Source organism: Ranitomeya variabilis, chromosome 4 (assembly GCF_051348905.1).
Source record: "Ranitomeya variabilis isolate aRanVar5 chromosome 4, aRanVar5.hap1, whole genome shotgun sequence".
Lineage (NCBI taxonomy): Eukaryota > Metazoa > Chordata > Amphibia > Anura > Dendrobatidae > Ranitomeya > Ranitomeya variabilis.
The window spans coordinates 226,220,576-226,246,289 of record NC_135235.1 but is presented as its reverse complement, the minus strand read 5'-3'; the positions used below and the strand labels follow the sequence as shown (position 1 = coordinate 226,246,289).

The 25,714-nt window shown below is 48.3% G+C and overlaps 2 protein-coding genes and 1 long non-coding RNA gene across 3 annotated transcripts in view; 1 reads left to right on the top strand and 2 right to left on the bottom strand.

Annotated features, from left to right (window-relative positions):
- The window catches only part of LOC143770461 (phospholipase A2 inhibitor NAI-like), a 299,420-nt gene that overhangs the window by 154,789 nt on the left and 118,917 nt on the right, over window positions 1-25,714 (bottom strand). The gene's annotated exons all lie outside the window — the stretch shown is intronic.
- Window positions 1-25,714, top strand: part of LOC143770460 (phospholipase A2 inhibitor and Ly6/PLAUR domain-containing protein-like) — a 163,912-nt gene that overhangs the window by 65,627 nt on the left and 72,571 nt on the right. The window lies entirely within an intron of this gene.
- LOC143768708 (uncharacterized) overlaps window positions 21,492-25,714 on the bottom strand; it is a 61,391-nt gene continuing 57,168 nt past the window's right edge. Inside the window, exon 4 of the long non-coding RNA XR_013213995.1 lies at window positions 21,492-21,612. This is a non-coding gene — a long non-coding RNA (uncharacterized LOC143768708). The remainder of the gene's footprint in view (window positions 21,613-25,714) is intronic.

Below are 25,714 nucleotides of genomic sequence, written 5' to 3'. Positions count from 1 at the left end.
TGTCAGACTTCCAGGCGGGGGCAGCCGCCGGAGGTGTACCGGGGACGCTTCCAGGAGCCTGGGGAAGACTTTTTGGAAGAGTCCTTGACACTTAGAAAAATTTTGAGAAAATCCACATTTTGTGAAAAATGTCACATTTCCCCTACTTCCACCCCAGGGGGGCGTCAATATGTTGTAAGGCACCCCAAGGCAGTGACCTAAATGCGGGTAAAGTTTGCGGTGCACGGGGGGAAAGTTGAATTTTTGGATGAAAATGCATATTTTCATACTTTGAAAATTTCAGGCGTGTGTCAGACTTCCAGGCGGGGGCAGCCGCCGGAGGTGTACCGGGGACGCTTCCAGGAGCCTGGGGAAGACTTTTTGGAAGAGTCCTTGACACTTAGAAAAATTTTGAGAAAATCCACATTTTGTGAAAAATGTCACATTTCCCCTACTTCCACCCCAGGGGGGCGTCAATATGTTGTAAAGCACCCCAAGGCAGTGACCTAAATGTGGGTAAAGTTTGCGGTGCACGGGCGGAAAGTCGAATTTTTGGATGAAAATGCATATTTTCATACTTTGAAAATTTCAGGCGTGTGTCAGACTTCCAGGCGGGGGCAGGCGCCGGAGCTGTACCGGGGACGCTTCCAGGAGCCTGGGGAAGATTTTCTGGAAGAGTCCTTGGGACTTAGAAATTTTTTGAGAAAATCTCGATTTTGTGAAAAATGTCACATTTCCCCTACTTCCACCACAGGGGGGCGTCAATATGTTGTAAAGCACCCCGGGGCAGTGACCTAAATGTGGGTAAAGTTTGCGGTGCACGGGGGGAAAGTTGAATTTTTGGATGAAAATCCACATTTTCATACTTTAAAAATTTCAGGCGTGTGTCAGACTTCCAGGCGGGGGAAGCCGCTGGAGGTGTACCGAGGAGGCTTCCAGGAGCCTGGGGAAGATTTTCTGGAAGAGTCCTTGACACTTAGAAAAATTTTGAGAAATTTCCGATTTTGTGAAAAATGACACATTACATTACGACACTTATATTTAAAAGTTAGAGCCGGCTAATTGTGCCAAAAATGAATACAATGGCCAGGTCTCATCCTCTGTACGTCATTTTCTTCAGTGAGAGTCAGCTAATTGTGCAAAAAATGAGTACAATAGACGGCTCTCATCCTCAGTATCTCATTTTCATCAGTGAGACTTGGCTAATTGTGCAAAAAATGAGTACAATAGTCGACTCTCATCCTCAGTATGTCATTTTCATCAGTGAGACTCGGCTAATTGTGCAAAAAATAAGTACAATAGTCGGCTCTCATCCTCAGTATGTCATTTTGTTCAGGGAGAGCCGGCTAATCGTGCAAAAAATGAGTACAATAGACGGCTCTCATCCTCAGTATGTCATTTTCAACAGTGATAGCTGGCTGATTGTGCCAAACATGAGCGCAATAGCTGCCTCTCATCTTTTGAACATTTTCAGATGCACAGAGGCAAAATGAGGCACAGTGAGACACAGAGAGGCACAGAACACAATAGAGAAAAGACTCACACCTTCTGTTGCTGAATAGCAACAAGCTGGGCTGTTCAATGGGACATAGTTGAATCACTTCACCAGTCTCTCAATTTGCATTGCCGATACACCGTGAGCGAGAGAGAGGCTCAGGGAGGCACAGAAAGAGGCACAAAGTGGCGTAATGAGGCACAGTGAGGCGCAGAAAGGCACATGAAGGCAGATAAAGATGGAGAGTCATTGAAAGGCACATTTAGGCTGGGATGGGCACAGAGCCACAGTGAGGCACATTGAGGCACAGAATGCAATAGAGAGAAGACTCACATGCTCTGTTGCTGAATAGCAACAAGCTGGGCTGTTCAATGTGACATCCTCTGTATGTCATTTTCATCAGTGAGAGTCAGCTAATTGTGCAACAAATGAGTACAATAGTCGGCTCTCATCCTCAGTATGTCATTTTCAACAGTGATAGCTGGCTGATTGTGCCAAACATGAGCGCAATAGCTGCCTCTCATCTTTTGAACATTTTCAGATGCACAGAGGCAAAATGAGGCACAGTGAGACACAGAGAGGCACAGAACACAATAGAGAAAAGACTCACACCTTCTGTTGCTGAATAGCAACAAGCTGGGCTGTTCAATGGGACATATTTGAATCACTTCACCAGTCTCTCAATTTGCATTGCCGATACACAGTGAGCGAGAGAGAGGCTCAGGGAGGCACAGAAAGAGGCACAGAGTGGCGCAATGAGGCACAGTGAGGCGCAGAAAGGCACATGAAGGCAGATAAAGATGGAGAGTCATTGAAAGGCACATTTAGGCTGGGATGGGCACAGAGCCACAGTGAGGCACATTGAGGCACAGAATGCAATAGAGAGAAGACTCACATCCTCTGTTGCTGAATAGCAACAAGCTGGGCTGTTCAATGTGACATCCTCTGTATGTCATTTTCATCAGTGAGAGTCAGCCAATTGTGCAAAAAATGAGTACAATAGACGGCTCTCATCCTCAGCATGTCATTTCCATCAGTGAGACTCGGCTAATTGTGCTAAAAATGAGTACAATAGACGGCTCTCATCCTCAGTATCTCATTTTCATCAGTGAGACTCGGCTAATTGTGCAAAAAATAAGTACAATAGTCAGCTCTCATCCTCAGCATGTCATTTTCATCAGTGAGACTCAGCTAATTGTGCAAAAAATAAGTACAATAGTCAGCTCTCATCCTCAGTATGTCATTTTCATCAGTGAGACTCGGCTAATTGTGCAAAAAATGAATACAATAGACGTCTCTCATCCTCAATATGTCATTTTCAACAGTGATAGCTGGCTGATTGTGCCAAACATGAGCGCAATAGCTGCCTCTCATCTTTTGAACATTTTCAGATGCACAGAGGCAAAATGAGGCACAGTGAGACACAGAGAGGCACAGAACATAATAGAGAAAAGACTCACACCTTCTGTTGCTGAATAGCAACAAGAAGGGCTGTTCAATGGGACATATTTGAATCACTTCACCAGTCTCTCAATTTGCATTGCCGATACACAGTGAGTGAGAGAGAGGCACAGAAAGAGGCACAGAGTGGCGCAATGAGGCACAGTGAGGCGCAGAAAGGCACATGAAGGCAGATAAAGATGGAGAGTCATTGAAATGCACATTTAGGCTGGGATGGGCACAGAGCCACAGTGAGGCACATTGAGGCACAGAATGCAATAGAGAGAAGACTCACATCCTCTGTTGCTGAATAGCAACAAGCTGGGCTGTTCAATGTGACATCCTCTGTATGTCATTTTCATCAGTGAGACTCGGCTAATTGTGCAAAAAATCAGTACAATAGACGGCTCTCATCCTCAGTATGTCATTTTCATCAGTGAGACTCGGCTAATTGTGCAAAAAATGAGTACAATAGACGGCTCTCATCCTCAGTATGTCATTTTCATCAGTGAGACTCGGCTAATTGTGCAAAAAATAAGTACAATAGTCGGCTCTCATCCTCAGTATGTCATTTTGTTCAGGGAGAGCCGGCTAATCGTGCAAAAAATGAGTACAATAGACGGCTCTCATCCTCAGTATGTCATTTTCAACAGTGAGAGCTGGCTGATTGTGCCAAACATGAACGCAATAGCTGCCTCTCATCTTTTGAATATTTTCAGATGCACAGAGGCAAAATGAGGCACAGTGAGACACAGAGAGGCACAGAACACGATAGAGAAAAGAGTCACACCTTCTGTTGCTGAATAGCAACAAGCTGGGCTGTTCAATGGGACATAGTTGAATCACTTCACCAGTCTCTCAATTTGCATTGCCGATACACCGTGAGCGAGAGAGAAGCACAGGGAGGCACAGAAAGAGGCACAGAGTGGCGTAATGAGGCACAGTGAGGCGCAGAAAGGCACATGAAGGCAGATAAAGATGGAGAGTCATTGAAAGGCACATTTAGGCTGGGATGGGCACAGAGCCACAGTGAGGCACATTGAGGCACAGAATGCAATAGAGAGAAGACTCACATCCTCTGTTGCTGAATAGCAACAAGCTGGGCTGTTCAATGTGACATCCTCTGTATGTCATTTTCATCAGTGAGAGTCAGCTAATTGTGCAAAAAATCAGTACAATAGACGGCTCTCATCCTCAGCATGTCATTTTCATCAGTGAGACTCGGCTAATTGTGCAAAAAATGAATACAATAGACGGCTCTCATCCTCAGTATCTCATTTTCATCAGTGAGACTCGGCTAATTGTGCAAAAAATGAGTACAATAGTCGGCTCTCATCCTCAGTATGTCATTTTCATCAGTGAGAGTCAGCTAATTGTCCAGAAAATAAGTACAACAGTCGGCTCTCATCCTCAGTATGTCATTTTGTTCAGTGAGAGGTGGCTAATTGTGCTAAAAATGAATACAATGGCCGGGTCTCATCCTCAGTACGTCATTTTCTTCAGTGAGAGGTGGCTAATTGTGCCAAAAATGAATACAATGGCCGGGTCTCATCCTCAGTATGTCATTTTCTTCAGTGAGAGGTGGCTAATTGTGCCAAAAATGAAAATAATAGCCGGGTCTCATCCTCAGTATGTCATATTTAACAGTAAGAGCCGGCTAATTGTGCCACAAATGAATACAATGGCCGGGTCTCATCCTCAGTACGTCATTTTCTTCAGTGAAAGGTGGCTAATTGTGCCACAAATGAATACAATGGCCGGGTCTCATCCTCAGTACGTCATTTTCTTCAGTAAGAGCCGGCTAATTAAGAGGCGTACCGAGGATGCTTCCAGGAGCCTGGGGAAGATTTTCTGGAAGCGTCCTTGACACTTAGAAAAATTTTGAGAAATTTCCGATTTTGTGAAAAATGTCACATTTCCCCTACTTCCACCCCAGGGGGGCGTCGATATGTTGTAAAGCACCCCAGGGCAGTGACCTAAATGTGGGTAAAGTTTGCGGTGCACGGGGGGAAAGCTGAATTTTTGGATGAAAATCCATATTTTCATACTTTGAAAATTTCAGGCGTGTGTCAGACTTCCAGGCGGGGGCAGCCGCCGGAGGTGTACCGGGGACGCTTCCAGGAGCCTGGGGAAGACTTTTTGGAAGAGTCCTTGACACTTAGAAAAATTTTGAGAAAATCCACATTTTGTGAAAAATGTCACATTTCCCCTACTTCCACCCCAGGGGGGCGTCAATATGTTGTAAGGCACCCCAAGGCAGTGACCTAAATGCGGGTAAAGTTTGCGGTGCACGGGGGGAAAGTTGAATTTTTGGATGAAAATGCATATTTTCATACTTTAAAAATTTCAGGCATGTGTCAGACTTCCAGGCGGGGGCAGCCGCCGGAGGTGTACTGGGGACGCTTCCAGGAGCCTGGGGAAGATTTTCTGGAAGAGTCCTTGGGACTTAGAAATTTTTTGAGAAAATCTCGATTTTGTGAAAAATGTCACATTTCCCCTACTTCCACCACAGGGGGGCGTCAATATGTTGTAAAGCACCCCAAGGCAGTGACCTAAATGTGGGTAAAGTTTGCGGTGCACGGGCGGAAAGTCGAATTTTTGGATGAAAATGCATATTTTCATACTTTGAAAATTTCAGGCGTGTGTCAGACTTCCAGGCGGGGGCAGGCGCCGGAGCTGTACCGGGGACGCTTCCAGGAGCCTGGGGAAGATTTTCTGGAAGAGTCCTTGGGACTTAGAAATTTTTTGAGAAAATCTCGATTTTGTGAAAAATGTCACATTTCCCCTACTTCCACCACAGGGGGGCGTCAATATGTTGTAAAGCACCCCGGGGCAGTGACCTAAATGTGGGTAAAGTTTGCGGTGCACGGGGGGAAAGTTGAATTTTTGGATGAAAATCCACATTTTCATACTTTAAAAATTTCAGGCGTGTGTCAGACTTCCAGGCGGGGGAAGCCGCTGGAGGTGTACCGAGGAGGCTTCCAGGAGCCTGGGGAAGATTTTCTGGAAGAGTCCTTGACACTTAGAAAAATTTTGAGAAATTTCCGATTTTGTGAAAAATGACACATTACATTACGACACTTATATTTAAAAGTTAGAGCCGGCTAATTGTGCCAAAAATGAATACAATGGCCAGGTCTCATCCTCTGTACGTCATTTTCTTCAGTGAGAGTCAGCTAATTGTGCAAAAAATGAGTACAATAGACGGCTCTCATCCTCAGTATCTCATTTTCATCAGTGAGACTCGGCTAATTGTGCAAAAAATGAGTACAATAGACGGCTCTCATCCTCAGTATCTCATTTTCATCAGTGAGACTCGGCTAATTGTGCAAAAAATAAGTACAATAGTCGGCTCTCATCCTCAGTATGTCATTTTGTTCAGGGAGAGACGGCTAATCGTGCAAACAATGAGTACAATAGACGGCTCTCATCCTCAGTATGTCATTTTCAACAGTGAGAGCTGGCTGATTGTGCCAAACATGAACGCAATAGCTGCCTCTCATCTTTTCAATATTTTCAGATGCACAGAGGCAAAATGAGGCACAGTGAGACACAGAGAGGCACAGAACACGATAGAGAAAAGAGTCACACCTTCTGTTGCTGAATAGCAACAAGCTGGGCTGTTCAATGGGACATAGTTGAATCACTTCACCACTCTCTCAATTTGCATTGCCGATACACAGTGAGCGAGAGAGAGGCACAGGGAGGCACAGAAAGAGGCACAGAGTGGCGCAATGAGGCACAGTGAGGAGCAGAGAGGCACATGAAGGCAGAGAAAGATGGAGAGTCATTGAAAGGCACATTTAGGCTGGGACGGGTACACAGAGCCACAGTGAGGCACATTGAGGCACAGAATGCAATAGAGAGAAGACTCACATCCTCTGTTGCTGAATAGCAACAAGCTGGGCTGTTCAATGTGACATCCTCTGTATGTCATTTTCATCAGTGAGAGTCAGCTAATTGTGCAAAAAATGAGTACAATAGTCGGCTCTCATCCTCAGTATGTCATTTTCATCAGTGAGACTCGGCTAATTGTGCAAAAAATGAGTACAATAGACGGCTCTCATCCTCAGTATCTCATTTTCATCAGTGAGACTCGGCTAATTGTGCAAAAAAGGAGTACAATAGACGGCTCTCATCCTCAGTATGTCATTTTCATCAGTGAGACTCGGCTAATTGTGCAAAAAAGGAGTACAATAGACGGCTCTCATCCTCAGTATGTCATTTTCAACAGTGATAGCTGGCTGATTGTGCCAAACATGAGCGCAATAGCTGCCTCTCATCTTTTGAACATTTTCAGATGCACAGAGGCAAAATGAGGCACAGTGAGACACAGAGAGGCACAGAACACAATAGAGAAAAGAGTCACACCTTCTGTTGCTGAATAGCAACAAGCTGGGCTGTTCAATGGGACATATTTGAATCACTTCACCAGTCTCTCAATTTGCATTGCCGATACACAGTGAGTGAGAGAGAGGCTCAGGGAGGCACAGAAAGAGGCACAGAGTGGCGCAATGAGGCACAGTGAGGCGCAGAAAGGCACATGAAGGCAGATAAAGATGGAGAGTCATTGAAATGCACATTTAGGCTGGGACGGGTACACAGAGCCACAGTGAGGCACATTGAGGCACAGAATGCAATAGAGAGAAGACTCACATCCTCTCTGGCTGAATAGCAACAAGCTGGGCTGTTCAATGTGACATCCTCTGTATGTCATTTTCATCAGTGAGACTCGGCTAATTGTGCAAAAAATCAGTACAATAGACGGCTCTCATCCTCAGTATCTCATTTTCATCAGTGAGACTCGGCTAATTGTGCAAAAAATGAATACAATAGACGGCTCTCATCCTCAATATGTCATTTTCAACAGTGATAGCTGGCTGATTGTGCCAAACATGAGCGCAATAGCTGCCTCTCATCTTTTGAACATTTTCAGATGCACAGAGGCAAAATGAGGCACAGTGAGACACAGAGAGGCACAGAACATAATAGAGAAAAGACTCACACCTTCTGTTGCTGAATAGCAACAAGAAGGGCTGTTCAATGGGACATATTTGAATCACTTCACCAGTCTCTCAATTTGCATTGCCGATACACAGTGAGTGAGAGAGAGGCACAGAAAGAGGCACAGAGTGGCGCAATGAGGCACAGTGAGGCGCAGAAAGGCACATGAAGGCAGATAAAGATGGAGAGTCATTGAAATGCACATTTAGGCTGGGATGGGCACAGAGCCACAGTGAGGCACATTGAGGCACAGAATGCAATAGAGAGAAGACTCACATCCTCTGTTGCTGAATAGCAACAAGCTGGGCTGTTCAATGTGACATCCTCTGTATGTCATTTTCATCAGTGAGAGTCAGCTAATTGTGCAAAAAATCAGTACAATAGACGGCTCTCATCCTCAGCATGTCATTTTCATCAGTGAGACTCGGCTAATTGTGCAAAAAATGAATACAATAGACGGCTCTCATCCTCAGTATCTCATTTTCATCAGTGAGACTCGGCTAATTGTGCAAAAAATGAGTACAATAGTCGGCTCTCATCCTCAGTATGTCATTTTCATCAGTGAGAGTCAGCTAATTGTCCAGAAAATAAGTACAACAGTCGGCTCTCATCCTCAGTATGTCATTTTGTTCAGTGAGAGGTGGCTAATTGTGCTAAAAATGAATACAATGGCCGGGTCTCATCCTCAGTATGTCATTTTCAACAGTGAGAGCTGGCTGATTGTGCCAAACATGAACGCAATAGCTGCCTCTCATCTTTTGAATATTTTCAGATGCACAGAGGCAAAATGAGGCACAGTGAGACACAGAGAGGCACAGAACACGATAGAGAAAAGAGTCACACCTTCTGTTGCTGAATAGCAACAAGCTGGGCTGTTCAATGGGACATAGTTGAATCACTTCACCAGTCTCTCAATTTGCATTGCCGATACACCGTGAGCGAGAGAGAAGCACAGGGAGGCACAGAAAGAGGCACAGAGTGGCGTAATGAGGCACAGTGAGGCGCAGAAAGGCACATGAAGGCAGATAAAGATGGAGAGTCATTGAAAGGCACATTTAGGCTGGGATGGGCACAGAGCCACAGTGAGGCACATTGAGGCACAGAATGCAATAGAGAGAAGACTCACATCCTCTGTTGCTGAATAGCAACAAGCTGGGCTGTTCAATGTGACATCCTCTGTATGTCATTTTCATCAGTGAGAGTCAGCTAATTGTGCAAAAAATCAGTACAATAGACGGCTCTCATCCTCAGCATGTCATTTTCATCAGTGAGACTCGGCTAATTGTGCAAAAAATGAATACAATAGACGGCTCTCATCCTCAGTATCTCATTTTCATCAGTGAGACTCGGCTAATTGTGCAAAAAATGAGTACAATAGTCGGCTCTCATCCTCAGTATGTCATTTTCATCAGTGAGAGTCAGCTAATTGTCCAGAAAATAAGTACAACAGTCGGCTCTCATCCTCAGTATGTCATTTTGTTCAGTGAGAGGTGGCTAATTGTGCCAAAAATGAAAATAATAGCCGGGTCTCATCCTCAGTATGTCATATTTAACAGTAAGAGCCGGCTAATTGTGCCACAAATGAATACAATGGCCGGGTCTCATCCTCAGTACGTCATTTTCTTCAGTGAAAGGTGGCTAATTGTGCCACAAATGAATACAATGGCCGGGTCTCATCCTCAGTACGTCATTTTCTTCAGTAAGAGCCGGCTAATTAAGAGGCGTACCGAGGATGCTTCCAGGAGCCTGGGGAAGATTTTCTGGAAGCGTCCTTGACACTTAGAAAAATTTTGAGAAATTTCCGATTTTGTGAAAAATGTCACATTTCCCCTACTTCCACCCCAGGGGGGCGTCGATATGTTGTAAAGCACCCCAGGGCAGTGACCTAAATGTGGGTAAAGTTTGCGGTGCACGGGGGGAAAGCTGAATTTTTGGATGAAAATCCATATTTTCATACTTTGAAAATTTCAGGCGTGTGTCAGACTTCCAGGCGGGGGCAGCCGCCGGAGGTGTACCGGGGACGCTTCCAGGAGCCTGGGGAAGACTTTTTGGAAGAGTCCTTGACACTTAGAAAAATTTTGAGAAAATCCACATTTTGTGAAAAATGTCACATTTCCCCTACTTCCACCCCAGGGGGGCGTCAATATGTTGTAAGGCACCCCAAGGCAGTGACCTAAATGCGGGTAAAGTTTGCGGTGCACGGGGGGAAAGTTGAATTTTTGGATGAAAATGCATATTTTCATACTTTGAAAATTTCAGGCGTGTGTCAGACTTCCAGGCGGGGGCAGCCGCCGGAGGTGTACCGGGGACGCTTCCAGGAGCCTGGGGAAGACTTTTTGGAAGAGTCCTTGACACTTAGAAAAATTTTGAGAAAATCCACATTTTGTGAAAAATGTCACATTTCCCCTACTTCCACCCCAGGGGGGCGTCAATATGTTGTAAAGCACCCCAAGGCAGTGACCTAAATGTGGGTAAAGTTTGCGGTGCACGGGCGGAAAGTCGAATTTTTGGATGAAAATGCATATTTTCATACTTTGAAAATTTCAGGCGTGTGTCAGACTTCCAGGCGGGGGCAGGCGCCGGAGCTGTACCGGGGACGCTTCCAGGAGCCTGGGGAAGATTTTCTGGAAGAGTCCTTGGGACTTAGAAATTTTTTGAGAAAATCTCGATTTTGTGAAAAATGTCACATTTCCCCTACTTCCACCACAGGGGGGCGTCAATATGTTGTAAAGCACCCCGGGGCAGTGACCTAAATGTGGGTAAAGTTTGCGGTGCACGGGGGGAAAGTTGAATTTTTGGATGAAAATCCACATTTTCATACTTTAAAAATTTCAGGCGTGTGTCAGACTTCCAGGCGGGGGAAGCCGCTGGAGGTGTACCGAGGAGGCTTCCAGGAGCCTGGGGAAGATTTTCTGGAAGAGTCCTTGACACTTAGAAAAATTTTGAGAAATTTCCGATTTTGTGAAAAATGACACATTACATTACGACACTTATATTTAAAAGTTAGAGCCGGCTAATTGTGCCAAAAATGAATACAATGGCCAGGTCTCATCCTCTGTACGTCATTTTCTTCAGTGAGAGTCAGCTAATTGTGCAAAAAATGAGTACAATAGACGGCTCTCATCCTCAGTATCTCATTTTCATCAGTGAGACTTGGCTAATTGTGCAAAAAATGAGTACAATAGTCGACTCTCATCCTCAGTATGTCATTTTCATCAGTGAGACTCGGCTAATTGTGCAAAAAATAAGTACAATAGTCGGCTCTCATCCTCAGTATGTCATTTTGTTCAGGGAGAGCCGGCTAATCGTGCAAAAAATGAGTACAATAGACGGCTCTCATCCTCAGTATGTCATTTTCAACAGTGATAGCTGGCTGATTGTGCCAAACATGAGCGCAATAGCTGCCTCTCATCTTTTGAACATTTTCAGATGCACAGAGGCAAAATGAGGCACAGTGAGACACAGAGAGGCACAGAACACAATAGAGAAAAGACTCACACCTTCTGTTGCTGAATAGCAACAAGCTGGGCTGTTCAATGGGACATAGTTGAATCACTTCACCAGTCTCTCAATTTGCATTGCCGATACACCGTGAGCGAGAGAGAGGCTCAGGGAGGCACAGAAAGAGGCACAAAGTGGCGTAATGAGGCACAGTGAGGCGCAGAAAGGCACATGAAGGCAGATAAAGATGGAGAGTCATTGAAAGGCACATTTAGGCTGGGATGGGCACAGAGCCACAGTGAGGCACATTGAGGCACAGAATGCAATAGAGAGAAGACTCACATGCTCTGTTGCTGAATAGCAACAAGCTGGGCTGTTCAATGTGACATCCTCTGTATGTCATTTTCATCAGTGAGAGTCAGCTAATTGTGCAACAAATGAGTACAATAGTCGGCTCTCATCCTCAGTATGTCATTTTCAACAGTGATAGCTGGCTGATTGTGCCAAACATGAGCGCAATAGCTGCCTCTCATCTTTTGAACATTTTCAGATGCACAGAGGCAAAATGAGGCACAGTGAGACACAGAGAGGCACAGAACACAATAGAGAAAAGACTCACACCTTCTGTTGCTGAATAGCAACAAGCTGGGCTGTTCAATGGGACATATTTGAATCACTTCACCAGTCTCTCAATTTGCATTGCCGATACACAGTGAGCGAGAGAGAGGCTCAGGGAGGCACAGAAAGAGGCACAGAGTGGCGCAATGAGGCACAGTGAGGCGCAGAAAGGCACATGAAGGCAGATAAAGATGGAGAGTCATTGAAAGGCACATTTAGGCTGGGATGGGCACAGAGCCACAGTGAGGCACATTGAGGCACAGAATGCAATAGAGAGAAGACTCACATCCTCTGTTGCTGAATAGCAACAAGCTGGGCTGTTCAATGTGACATCCTCTGTATGTCATTTTCATCAGTGAGAGTCAGCCAATTGTGCAAAAAATGAGTACAATAGACGGCTCTCATCCTCAGCATGTCATTTCCATCAGTGAGACTCGGCTAATTGTGCTAAAAATGAGTACAATAGACGGCTCTCATCCTCAGTATCTCATTTTCATCAGTGAGACTCGGCTAATTGTGCAAAAAATAAGTACAATAGTCAGCTCTCATCCTCAGCATGTCATTTTCATCAGTGAGACTCAGCTAATTGTGCAAAAAATAAGTACAATAGTCAGCTCTCATCCTCAGTATGTCATTTTCATCAGTGAGACTCGGCTAATTGTGCAAAAAATGAATACAATAGACGTCTCTCATCCTCAATATGTCATTTTCAACAGTGATAGCTGGCTGATTGTGCCAAACATGAGCGCAATAGCTGCCTCTCATCTTTTGAACATTTTCAGATGCACAGAGGCAAAATGAGGCACAGTGAGACACAGAGAGGCACAGAACATAATAGAGAAAAGACTCACACCTTCTGTTGCTGAATAGCAACAAGAAGGGCTGTTCAATGGGACATATTTGAATCACTTCACCAGTCTCTCAATTTGCATTGCCGATACACAGTGAGTGAGAGAGAGGCACAGAAAGAGGCACAGAGTGGCGCAATGAGGCACAGTGAGGCGCAGAAAGGCACATGAAGGCAGATAAAGATGGAGAGTCATTGAAATGCACATTTAGGCTGGGATGGGCACAGAGCCACAGTGAGGCACATTGAGGCACAGAATGCAATAGAGAGAAGACTCACATCCTCTGTTGCTGAATAGCAACAAGCTGGGCTGTTCAATGTGACATCCTCTGTATGTCATTTTCATCAGTGAGACTCGGCTAATTGTGCAAAAAATCAGTACAATAGACGGCTCTCATCCTCAGTATGTCATTTTCATCAGTGAGACTCGGCTAATTGTGCAAAAAATGAGTACAATAGACGGCTCTCATCCTCAGTATGTCATTTTCATCAGTGAGACTCGGCTAATTGTGCAAAAAATAAGTACAATAGTCGGCTCTCATCCTCAGTATGTCATTTTGTTCAGGGAGAGCCGGCTAATCGTGCAAAAAATGAGTACAATAGACGGCTCTCATCCTCAGTATGTCATTTTCAACAGTGAGAGCTGGCTGATTGTGCCAAACATGAACGCAATAGCTGCCTCTCATCTTTTGAATATTTTCAGATGCACAGAGGCAAAATGAGGCACAGTGAGACACAGAGAGGCACAGAACACGATAGAGAAAAGAGTCACACCTTCTGTTGCTGAATAGCAACAAGCTGGGCTGTTCAATGGGACATAGTTGAATCACTTCACCAGTCTCTCAATTTGCATTGCCGATACACCGTGAGCGAGAGAGAAGCACAGGGAGGCACAGAAAGAGGCACAGAGTGGCGTAATGAGGCACAGTGAGGCGCAGAAAGGCACATGAAGGCAGATAAAGATGGAGAGTCATTGAAAGGCACATTTAGGCTGGGATGGGCACAGAGCCACAGTGAGGCACATTGAGGCACAGAATGCAATAGAGAGAAGACTCACATCCTCTGTTGCTGAATAGCAACAAGCTGGGCTGTTCAATGTGACATCCTCTGTATGTCATTTTCATCAGTGAGAGTCAGCTAATTGTGCAAAAAATCAGTACAATAGACGGCTCTCATCCTCAGCATGTCATTTTCATCAGTGAGACTCGGCTAATTGTGCAAAAAATGAATACAATAGACGGCTCTCATCCTCAGTATCTCATTTTCATCAGTGAGACTCGGCTAATTGTGCAAAAAATGAGTACAATAGTCGGCTCTCATCCTCAGTATGTCATTTTCATCAGTGAGAGTCAGCTAATTGTCCAGAAAATAAGTACAACAGTCGGCTCTCATCCTCAGTATGTCATTTTGTTCAGTGAGAGGTGGCTAATTGTGCTAAAAATGAATACAATGGCCGGGTCTCATCCTCAGTACGTCATTTTCTTCAGTGAGAGGTGGCTAATTGTGCCAAAAATGAATACAATGGCCGGGTCTCATCCTCAGTATGTCATTTTCTTCAGTGAGAGGTGGCTAATTGTGCCAAAAATGAAAATAATAGCCGGGTCTCATCCTCAGTATGTCATATTTAACAGTAAGAGCCGGCTAATTGTGCCACAAATGAATACAATGGCCGGGTCTCATCCTCAGTACGTCATTTTCTTCAGTGAAAGGTGGCTAATTGTGCCACAAATGAATACAATGGCCGGGTCTCATCCTCAGTACGTCATTTTCTTCAGTAAGAGCCGGCTAATTAAGAGGCGTACCGAGGATGCTTCCAGGAGCCTGGGGAAGATTTTCTGGAAGCGTCCTTGACACTTAGAAAAATTTTGAGAAATTTCCGATTTTGTGAAAAATGTCACATTTCCCCTACTTCCACCCCAGGGGGGCGTCGATATGTTGTAAAGCACCCCAGGGCAGTGACCTAAATGTGGGTAAAGTTTGCGGTGCACGGGGGGAAAGCTGAATTTTTGGATGAAAATCCATATTTTCATACTTTGAAAATTTCAGGCGTGTGTCAGACTTCCAGGCGGGGGCAGCCGCCGGAGGTGTACCGGGGACGCTTCCAGGAGCCTGGGGAAGACTTTTTGGAAGAGTCCTTGACACTTAGAAAAATTTTGAGAAAATCCACATTTTGTGAAAAATGTCACATTTCCCCTACTTCCACCCCAGGGGGGCGTCAATATGTTGTAAGGCACCCCAAGGCAGTGACCTAAATGCGGGTAAAGTTTGCGGTGCACGGGGGGAAAGTTGAATTTTTGGATGAAAATGCATATTTTCATACTTTAAAAATTTCAGGCATGTGTCAGACTTCCAGGCGGGGGCAGCCGCCGGAGGTGTACTGGGGACGCTTCCAGGAGCCTGGGGAAGATTTTCTGGAAGAGTCCTTGGGACTTAGAAATTTTTTGAGAAAATCTCGATTTTGTGAAAAATGTCACATTTCCCCTACTTCCACCACAGGGGGGCGTCAATATGTTGTAAAGCACCCCAAGGCAGTGACCTAAATGTGGGTAAAGTTTGCGGTGCACGGGCGGAAAGTCGAATTTTTGGATGAAAATGCATATTTTCATACTTTGAAAATTTCAGGCGTGTGTCAGACTTCCAGGCGGGGGCAGGCGCCGGAGCTGTACCGGGGACGCTTCCAGGAGCCTGGGGAAGATTTTCTGGAAGAGTCCTTGGGACTTAGAAATTTTTTGAGAAAATCTCGATTTTGTGAAAAATGTCACATTTCCCCTACTTCCACCACAGGGGGGCGTCAATATGTTGTAAAGCACCCCGGGGCAGTGACCTAAATGTGGGTAAAGTTTGCGGTGCACGGGGGGAAAGTTGAATTTTTGGATGAAAATCCACATTTTCATACTTTAAAAATTTCAGGCGTGTGTCAGACTTCCAGGCGGGGGAAGCCGCTGGAGGTGTACCGAGGAGGCTTCCAGGAGCCTGGGGAAGATTTTCTGGAAGAGTCCTTGACACTTAGAAAAATTTTGAGAAATTTCCGATTTTGTGAAAAATGACACATTACATTACGACACTTATATTTAAAAGTTAGAGCCGGCTAATTGTGCCAAAAATGAATACAATGGCCAGGTCTCATCCTCTGTACGTCATTTTCTTCAGTGAGAGTCAGCTAATTGTGCAAAAAATGAGTACAATAGACGGCTCTCATCCTCAGTATCTCATTTTCATCAGTGAGACTCGGCTAATTGTGCAAAAAATGAGTACAATAGACGGCTCTCATCCTCAGTATCTCATTTTCATCAGTGAGACTCGGCTAATTGTGCAAAAAATAAGTACAATAGTCGGCTCTCATCCTCAGTATGTCATTTTGTTCAGGGAGAGACGGCTAATCGTGCAAACAATGAGTACAATAGACGGCTCTCATCCTCAGTATGTCATTTTCAACAGTGAGAGCTGGCTGATTGTGCCAAACATGAACGCAATAGCTGCCTCTCATCTTTTCAATATTTTCAGATGCACAGAGGCAAAATGAGGCACAGTGAGACACAGAGAGGCACAGAACACGATAGAGAAAAGAGTCACACCTTCTGTTGCTGAATAGCAACAAGCTGGGCTGTTCAATGGGACATAGTTGAATCACTTCACCACTCTCTCAATTTGCATTGCCGATACACAGTGAGCGAGAGAGAGGCACAGGGAGGCACAGAAAGAGGCACAGAGTGGCGCAATGAGGCACAGTGAGGAGCAGAGAGGCACATGAAGGCAGAGAAAGATGGAGAGTCATTGAAAGGCACATTTAGGCTGGGACGGGTACACAGAGCCACAGTGAGGCACATTGAGGCACAGAATGCAATAGAGAGAAGACTCACATCCTCTGTTGCTGAATAGCAACAAGCTGGGCTGTTCAATGTGACATCCTCTGTATGTCATTTTCATCAGTGAGAGTCAGCTAATTGTGCAAAAAATGAGTACAATAGTCGGCTCTCATCCTCAGTATGTCATTTTCATCAGTGAGACTCGGCTAATTGTGCAAAAAATGAGTACAATAGACGGCTCTCATCCTCAGTATCTCATTTTCATCAGTGAGACTCGGCTAATTGTGCAAAAAAGGAGTACAATAGACGGCTCTCATCCTCAGTATGTCATTTTCATCAGTGAGACTCGGCTAATTGTGCAAAAAAGGAGTACAATAGACGGCTCTCATCCTCAGTATGTCATTTTCAACAGTGATAGCTGGCTGATTGTGCCAAACATGAGCGCAATAGCTGCCTCTCATCTTTTGAACATTTTCAGATGCACAGAGGCAAAATGAGGCACAGTGAGACACAGAGAGGCACAGAACACAATAGAGAAAAGAGTCACACCTTCTGTTGCTGAATAGCAACAAGCTGGGCTGTTCAATGGGACATATTTGAATCACTTCACCAGTCTCTCAATTTGCATTGCCGATACACAGTGAGTGAGAGAGAGGCTCAGGGAGGCACAGAAAGAGGCACAGAGTGGCGCAATGAGGCACAGTGAGGCGCAGAAAGGCACATGAAGGCAGATAAAGATGGAGAGTCATTGAAATGCACATTTAGGCTGGGACGGGTACACAGAGCCACAGTGAGGCACATTGAGGCACAGAATGCAATAGAGAGAAGACTCACATCCTCTCTGGCTGAATAGCAACAAGCTGGGCTGTTCAATGTGACATCCTCTGTATGTCATTTTCATCAGTGAGACTCGGCTAATTGTGCAAAAAATCAGTACAATAGACGGCTCTCATCCTCAGTATCTCATTTTCATCAGTGAGACTCGGCTAATTGTGCAAAAAATGAATACAATAGACGGCTCTCATCCTCAATATGTCATTTTCAACAGTGATAGCTGGCTGATTGTGCCAAACATGAGCGCAATAGCTGCCTCTCATCTTTTGAACATTTTCAGATGCACAGAGGCAAAATGAGGCACAGTGAGACACAGAGAGGCACAGAACATAATAGAGAAAAGACTCACACCTTCTGTTGCTGAATAGCAACAAGAAGGGCTGTTCAATGGGACATATTTGAATCACTTCACCAGTCTCTCAATTTGCATTGCCGATACACAGTGAGTGAGAGAGAGGCACAGAAAGAGGCACAGAGTGGCGCAATGAGGCACAGTGAGGCGCAGAAAGGCACATGAAGGCAGATAAAGATGGAGAGTCATTGAAATGCACATTTAGGCTGGGATGGGCACAGAGCCACAGTGAGGCACATTGAGGCACAGAATGCAATAGAGAGAAGACTCACATCCTCTGTTGCTGAATAGCAACAAGCTGGGCTGTTCAATGTGACATCCTCTGTATGTCATTTTCATCAGTGAGAGTCAGCTAATTGTGCAAAAAATCAGTACAATAGACGGCTCTCATCCTCAGCATGTCATTTTCATCAGTGAGACTCGGCTAATTGTGCAAAAAATGAATACAATAGACGGCTCTCATCCTCAGTATCTCATTTTCATCAGTGAGACTCGGCTAATTGTGCAAAAAATGAGTACAATAGTCGGCTCTCATCCTCAGTATGTCATTTTCATCAGTGAGAGTCAGCTAATTGTCCAGAAAATAAGTACAACAGTCGGCTCTCATCCTCAGTATGTCATTTTGTTCAGTGAGAGGTGGCTAATTGTGCTAAAAATGAATACAATGGCCGGGTCTCATCCTCAGTATGTCATTTTCAACAGTGAGAGCTGGCTGATTGTGCCAAACATGAACGCAATAGCTGCCTCTCATCTTTTGAACATTTTCAGATGCACAGAGGCAAAATGAGGCACAGTGAGACACAGAGAGGCACAGAACACAATAGAGAAAAGACTCACACCTTCTGTTGCTGAATAGCAACAAGCTGGGCTGTTCAATGGGACATAGTTGAATCACTTCACCAGTCTCTCAATTTGCATTGCCGATACACAGTGAGCGAGAGAGAGGCTCAGGGAGGCACAGAAAGAGGCACAGAGTGGCGCAATGAGGCACAGTGAGGCGCAGAAAGGCACATGAAGGCAGATAAAGATGGAGAGTCATTGAAAGGCACATTTAGGCTGGGATGGGCACAGAGCCACAGTGAGGCACATTGAGGCACAGAATGCAATAGAGAGAAGACTCACATCCTCTGTTGCTGAATAGCAACAAGCTGGGCTGTTCAATGTGACATCCTCTGTATGTCATTTTCATCAGTGAGAGTCAGCTAATTGTGCAAAAAATGAGTACAATAGACGGCTCTCATCCTCAGTATCTCATTTTCATCAGTGAGACTCGGCTAATTGTGCAAAAAATAAGTACAGTAGACGGCTCTCATCCTCAGTATCTCATTTTCATCAGTGAGACTCGGCTAATTGTGCAAAAAATGAGTACAATAGACGGCTCTCATCCTCAGCATGTCATTTTCATCAGTGAGACTCGGCTAATTGTGCAAAAAATAAGTACAATAGTCGGCTCTCATCCACAGTATGTCATTTTGTTCAGGGAGAGCCGGCTAATCGTGCAAAAAATGAGTACAATAGACGGCTCTCATCCTCAGTATGTCATTTTCAACAGTGAGAGCTGGCTGATTGTGCCAAACATGAACGCAATAGCTGCCTCTCATCTTTTGAATATTTTCAGATGCACAGAGGCAAAATGAGGCACAGTGAGACACAGAGAGGCACAGAACACAATAGAGAAAAGACTCACACCTTCTGTTGCTGAATAGCAACAAGCTGGGCTGTTCAATGGGACATATTTGAATCACTTCACCAGTCTCTCAATTTGCATTGCCGATACACAGTGAGCGAGAGAGAGGCTCAGGGAGGCACAGAAAGAGGCACAGAGTGGCGCAATGAGGCACAGTGAGGCGCAGAAAGGCACATGAAGGCAGATAAAGATGGAGAGTCATTGAAAGGCACATTTAGGCTGGGATGGGCACAGAGCCACAGTGAGGCACATTGAGGCACAGAATGCAATAGAGAGAAGACTCACATCCTCTGTTGCTGAATAGCAACAAGCTGGGCTGTTCAATGTGACATCCTCTGTATGTCATTTTCATCAGTGAGAGTCAGCTAATTGTGCAAAAAATGAGTACAATAGTCGGCTCTCATCCTCAGTATGTCATTTTATTCAGGGAGAGACGGCTAATTGTGCAAAAAATGAGTACAATAGACGGCTCTCATCCTCAGTATGTCATTTTCAACAGTGATAGCTGGCTGATTGTGCCAAACATGAGCGCAATAGCTGCCTCTCATCTTTTGAACATTTTCAGATGCACAGAGGCAAAATGAGGCACAGTGAGACACAGAGAGGCACAGAACACAATAGAGAAAAGACTCACACCTTCTGTTGCTGAATAGCAACAAGCTGGGCTGTTCAATGTGACATATTTGAATCACTTCACCAGTCTCTCAATTTGCATTGCTGAGACACAGTGAGCGAGAGAGAGGCACAGGGAGGCACAGAAAGAGGCACAAAGCGGCACAATGAGGCACAGTGAGGCACATGAAGGCAGAGAATGATAGTGAGGCAGAGAGGCACCGATAGTCATTGAAAAGCACATATAGGCAGAGAGGGGCTCGCAGAGGCACAGAAAGCGAGAGAGAGGACTCACATCTTCTGTTGCTGATCGGCAACAATCATAGCAGTTCATTATGGCATATTTCCGTCCCGTGACGTCTCTCAATTTGTGTTACTGAGCCTGTGTGGCAGGCCACACTGCCTCCTAAAGGCCCCTTGTCTTTGTGTTTTCCTGATGAAGGGGTCGGAGACCGTGAAATGCGTTGAATAAACCACCAGAATTCTTCATTACATCTGAATTTGTATTATTGTTGCATCTAAGCTGTGATACTCAAATCCACCATGCACACGTTACTGCAGGGGAAGCCTGGGAACTTTTCCAGAACCATCACAATAGCGATGTGTGTTTTGGCTTTCCTGGCCTGTTCCTGCCCACAATGATGACATGCAGGGTGTCCCCAGTTTTCTCCACCAGCATGCATTACTAATTTCCAGTGGGCGAGTAAATCTTGGGCTACCCCAAGTCATTACTTTTGGTGGACACAGCCTAGGAATGCAGTGCCATTTGTGGGGGAATTGCCAAGCTGTCCCCTACCATAGTGGTGATTGGGGTGTTCCGTTTACTTATCCACAGTAGACCGAGAATACTGGGGACATCACTTCCAGCAATGGTGAGCCGAGCATGTTGGCTTAAATAATGGTGCTACTCGATTGTCGAGCAGTGCCAAGCATGCTCACTCATCACTAATAGTGGGCAAGGGCACATGTGTGGGTATTCCTGGGGTGTCATTTCTCACCCACATACAATGGGTGTTTACACCCACATTGACAACATGCAAGAATGTCCCATGGTTTGCTTGCCCAATCACATGCAGTGATGCATATTTTTGGGTGGGGAACACTGGGGACACCCACACATGCATCACTGTTGGTGAAGACAAAAAGACAGGTGTCACTACTGCAGGTGTGTGGGGAGTGTTTCCCTTATTTCCTCGCATAAACCTGGATGCTGAATTGCATGTGTCCAGTGCATTTTCATAACAATAATGCATGTTGCAGCAGCCTCCAAGATGCATTATCAGTTGAAAAAGATATAGTCTCATGCTGAATATCCCCAACTATATTCAATTAACATTACACCCAACTACTATACTAAAGAGGCAAAAAACATGTCAAACATTGATAACATTTTATTTATTGTAAGAAATTAGGCATAAGTCAAAAATAACATGTCAAGCAAGAAAACGGTTATAAAAGAGCTTGGCATAGGCAACATATTTCTTGCCAGCATTCGACCTATGGAGAGAAAAAAATATATATATTAAACAGTGTAGTATACTTTATAAGATGCATTTACAGCTGGACTGTTCTATATGACATCTCAGTATCATTACTAGTCTCTCAATTTCTGCTGCCGAGGCACATGGTGGCACAGAATGCTGGTGAGGGGCTGGGCATGATGCTGGCAGCCTGGTGCTGCCTCTGAGGGGCTGGGCATGATGCTGGCAGCCTGGTGCTGCCTCTGAGGGGCTGGGCATGATGCTGGCAGCCTGGTGCTGCCTCTGAGGGGCTGGGCATGATGCTGGCAGCCTGGTGCTGCCTCTGAGGGGCTGGGCATGATGCTGGCAGCCTGGGGCTGCCTCTGAGGGGCTGGGCATGATGCTGGCAGCCTGGGGCTGCCTCTGAGGGGCTGGGCATGATGCTGGCAGCCTGGGGCTGCCTCTGAGGGGCTGGGCATGATGCTGGCAGCCTGAGGCTGGCTATGAGGGGCTGGCAGACTGGTGCTGCCTCTGAGGGGCTGGGCATGATGCTGGCAGCCTGGTGCTGCCTCTGAGGGGCTGGGCATGATGCTGGCAGCCTGGTGCTGCCTCTGAGGGGCTGGGCATGATGCTGGCAGCCTGGTGCTGCCTCTGAGGGGCTGGGCATGATGCTGGCAGCCTGGTGCTGCCTCTGAGGGGCTGGGCATGATGCTGGCAGCCTGGTGCTGCCTCTGAGGGGCTGGGCATGATGCTGGCAGCCTGGTGCTGCCTCTGAGGGGCTGGGCATGATGCTGGCAGCCTGGTGCTGCCTCTGAGGGGCTGGGCATGATGCAGGCAGCCTGGTGCTGCCTCTGAGGGGCTGGGCATGATGCAGGCAGCCTGGTGCTGCCTCTGAGGGGCTGGGCATGATGCTGGCAGCCTGGTGCTGCCTCTGAGGGGCTGGGCATGATGCTGGCAGCCTGGTGCTGCCTCTGAGGGGCTGGGCATGATGCTGGCAGCCTGGTGCTGCCTCTGAGGGGCTGGGCATGATGCTGGCAGCCTGGTGCTGCCTCTGAGGGGCTGGCCATGATGCTGGCAGCCTGGTGCTGCCTCTGAGGGGCTGGCCATGATGCTGGCAGCCTGGTGCTGCCTCTGAGGGGCTGGGCATGATGCTGGCAGCCTGGTGCTGCCTCTGAGGGGCTGGCCATGATGCTGGCAGCCTGGTGCTGCCTCTGAGGGGCTGGGCATGATGCTGGCAGCCTGGTGCTGCCTCTGAGGGGCTGGGCATGATGCTGGCAGCCTGGTGCTGCCTCTGAGGGGCTGGGCATGATGCTGGCAGCCTGGTGCTGCCTCTGAGGGGCTGGGCATGATGCTGGCAGCCTGGTGCTGCCTCTGAGGGGCTGGGCATGATGCTGGCAGCCTGGTGCTGCCTCTGAGGGGCTGGGCATGATGCTGGCAGCCTGGTGCTGCCTCTGAGGGGCTGGGCATGATGCTGGCAGCCTGGTGCTGCCTCTGAGGGGCTGGGCATGATGCTGGCAGCCTGGTGCTGCCTCTGAGGGACTGGGCATGATGCTGGCAGCCTGGTGCTGCCTCTGAGGGGCTGGGCATGATGCTGGCAGCCTGGTGCTGCCTCTGAGGGGCTGGGCATGATGCTGACAGCATGAGGCTGCCTCTGAGGGGCTGGGCATGATGCTGGCAGCATGAGGCTGCCTCTGAGGGTCTGGGCATGATGCTGGCAGCATGAGGCTGCCTCTGAGGGGCTGGGCATGATGCTGGCAGCATGAGGCTGCCTCTGAGGGGCTGGGCATGATGCTGGCAAAAAGAGGCTGCCTCTGAGGGGCTGGGCATGATGCTGGCAGCATGAGGCTGCCTCTGAGGGGCTGGGCATGATGCTGGCAGCCTGAGGCTGCCTCTGAGGGGCTGGGCATGATGCTGGCAGCCTGAGGCTGGCTCTGAGGGGCTGGCAGCCTGGTGCTGCCTCTGAGGGGCTGGGCATGATGCTGGCAGCCTGGTGCTGCCTCTGAGGGGCTGGGCATGATGCTGGCAGCCTGGTGCTGCCTCTGAGGGGCTGGGCATGATGCTGGCAGCCTGGTGCTGCCTCTGAGGGGCTGGGCATGATGCTGGCAGCCTGGTGCTGCCTCTGAGGGGCTGGGCATGATGCTGGCAGCCTGGTGCTGCCTCTGAGGGGCTGGGCATGATGCTGGCAGCCTGGTGCTGCCTCTGAGGGGCTGGGCATGATGCTGGCAGCCTGGTGTTGCCTCTGAGGGGCTGGGCATGATGCTGGCAGCCTGAGGCTGCCTCTGAGGGGCTGGGCATGATGCTGGCAGCATGAGGCTGCCTCTGAGGGGCTGGGCATGATGCTGGCAGCATGAGGCTGCCTCTGAGGGGCTGGGCATGATGCTGGCAGCATGAGGCTGCCTCTGAGGGGCTGGGCATGATGCTGGCAGCATGAGGCTGCCTCTGAGGGGCTGGGCGGCATGATGCTGGCAGCATGAGGCTGCCTCTGAGGGGCTGGGCGGCATGATGCTGGCAGCATGAGGCTGCCTCTGAGGGGCTGGGCATGATGCTGGCAGCATGAGGCTGGCTCTGAGGGGCTGGCAGCCTGGTGCTGCCTCTGAGGGGCTGGGCATGATGCTGGCAGCCTGGTGCTGCCTCTGAGGGGCTGGGCATGATGCTGGCAGCCTGGTGCTGCCTCTGAGGGGCTGGGCATGATGCTGGCAGCCTGGTGCTGCCTCTGAGGGGCTGGGCATGATGCTGGCAGCCTGGTGCTGCCTCTGAGGGGCTGGGCATGATGCTGGCAGCCTGGTGCTGCCTCTGAGGGGCTGGGCATGATGCTGGCAGCCTGGTGCTGCCTCTGAGGGGCTGGGCATGATGCTGGCAGCCTGGTGCTGCCTCTGAGGGGCTGGGCATGATGCTGGCAGCCTGGTGCTGCCTCTGAGGGGCTGGGCATGATGCTGGCAGCCTGGTGCTGCCTCTGAGGGGCTGGGCATGATGCTGGCAGCCTGGTGCTGCCTCTGAGGGGCTGGGCATGATGCTGGCAGCCTGGTGCTGCCTCTGAGGGGCTGGGCATGATGCTGGCAGCCTGGTGCTGCCTCTGAGGGGCTGGGCATGATGCTGGCAGCCTGGTGCTGCCTCTGAGGGGCTGGGCATGATGCTGGCAGCCTGGTGCTGCCTCTGAGGGGCTGGGCATGATGCTGGCAGCCTGGTGCTGCCTCTGAGGGGCTGGGCATGATGCTGGCAGCCTGGTGCTGCCTCTGAGGGGCTGGGCATGATGCTGGCAGCCTGGTGCTGCCTCTGAGGGGCTGGGCATGATGCTGGCAGCCTGGTGCTGCCTCTGAGGGGCTGGGCATGATGCTGGCAGCCTGGTGCTGCCTCTGAGGGGCTGGGCATGATGCTGGCAGCCTGGTGCTGCCTCTGAGGGGCTGGGCATGATGCTGGCAGCCTGGTGCTGCCTCTGAGGGGCTGGGCATGATGCTGGCAGCCTGGTGCTGCCTCTGAGGGGCTGGGCATGATGCTGGCAGCCTGGTGCTGCCTCTGAGGGGCTGGGCATGATGCTGGCAGCCTGAGGCTGCCTCTGAGGGGCTGGGCATGATGCTGGCAGCATGAGGCTGCCTCTGAGGGGCTGGGCATGATGCTGGCAGCATGAGGCTGCCTCTGAGGGGCTGGGCATGATGCTGGCAGCATGAGGCTGCCTCTGAGGGGCTGGGCATGATGCTGGCAGCATGAGGCTGCCTCTGAGGGGCTGGGCATGATGCTGGCAGCATGAGGCTGCCTCTGAGGGGCTGGGCATGATGCTGGCAGCATGAGGCTGCCTCTGAGGGGCTGGGCATGATGCTGGCAGCCTGGTGCTGCCTCTGAGGGGCTGGGCATGATGCTGGCAGCCTGGTGCTGCCTCTGAGGGGCTGGGCATGATGCTGGCAGCCTGGTGCTGCCTCTGAGGGGCTGGGCATGATGCTGGCAGCCTGGTGCTGCCTCTGAGGGGCTGGGCATGATGCTGGCAGCCTGGTGCTGCCTCTGAGGGGCTGGGCATGATGCTGGCAGCCTGGTGCTGCCTCTGAGGGGCTGGGCATGATGCTGGCAGCCTGGTGCTGCCTCTGAGGGGCTGGGCATGATGCTGGCAGCCTGGTGCTGCCTCTGAGGGGCTGGGCATGATGCTGGCA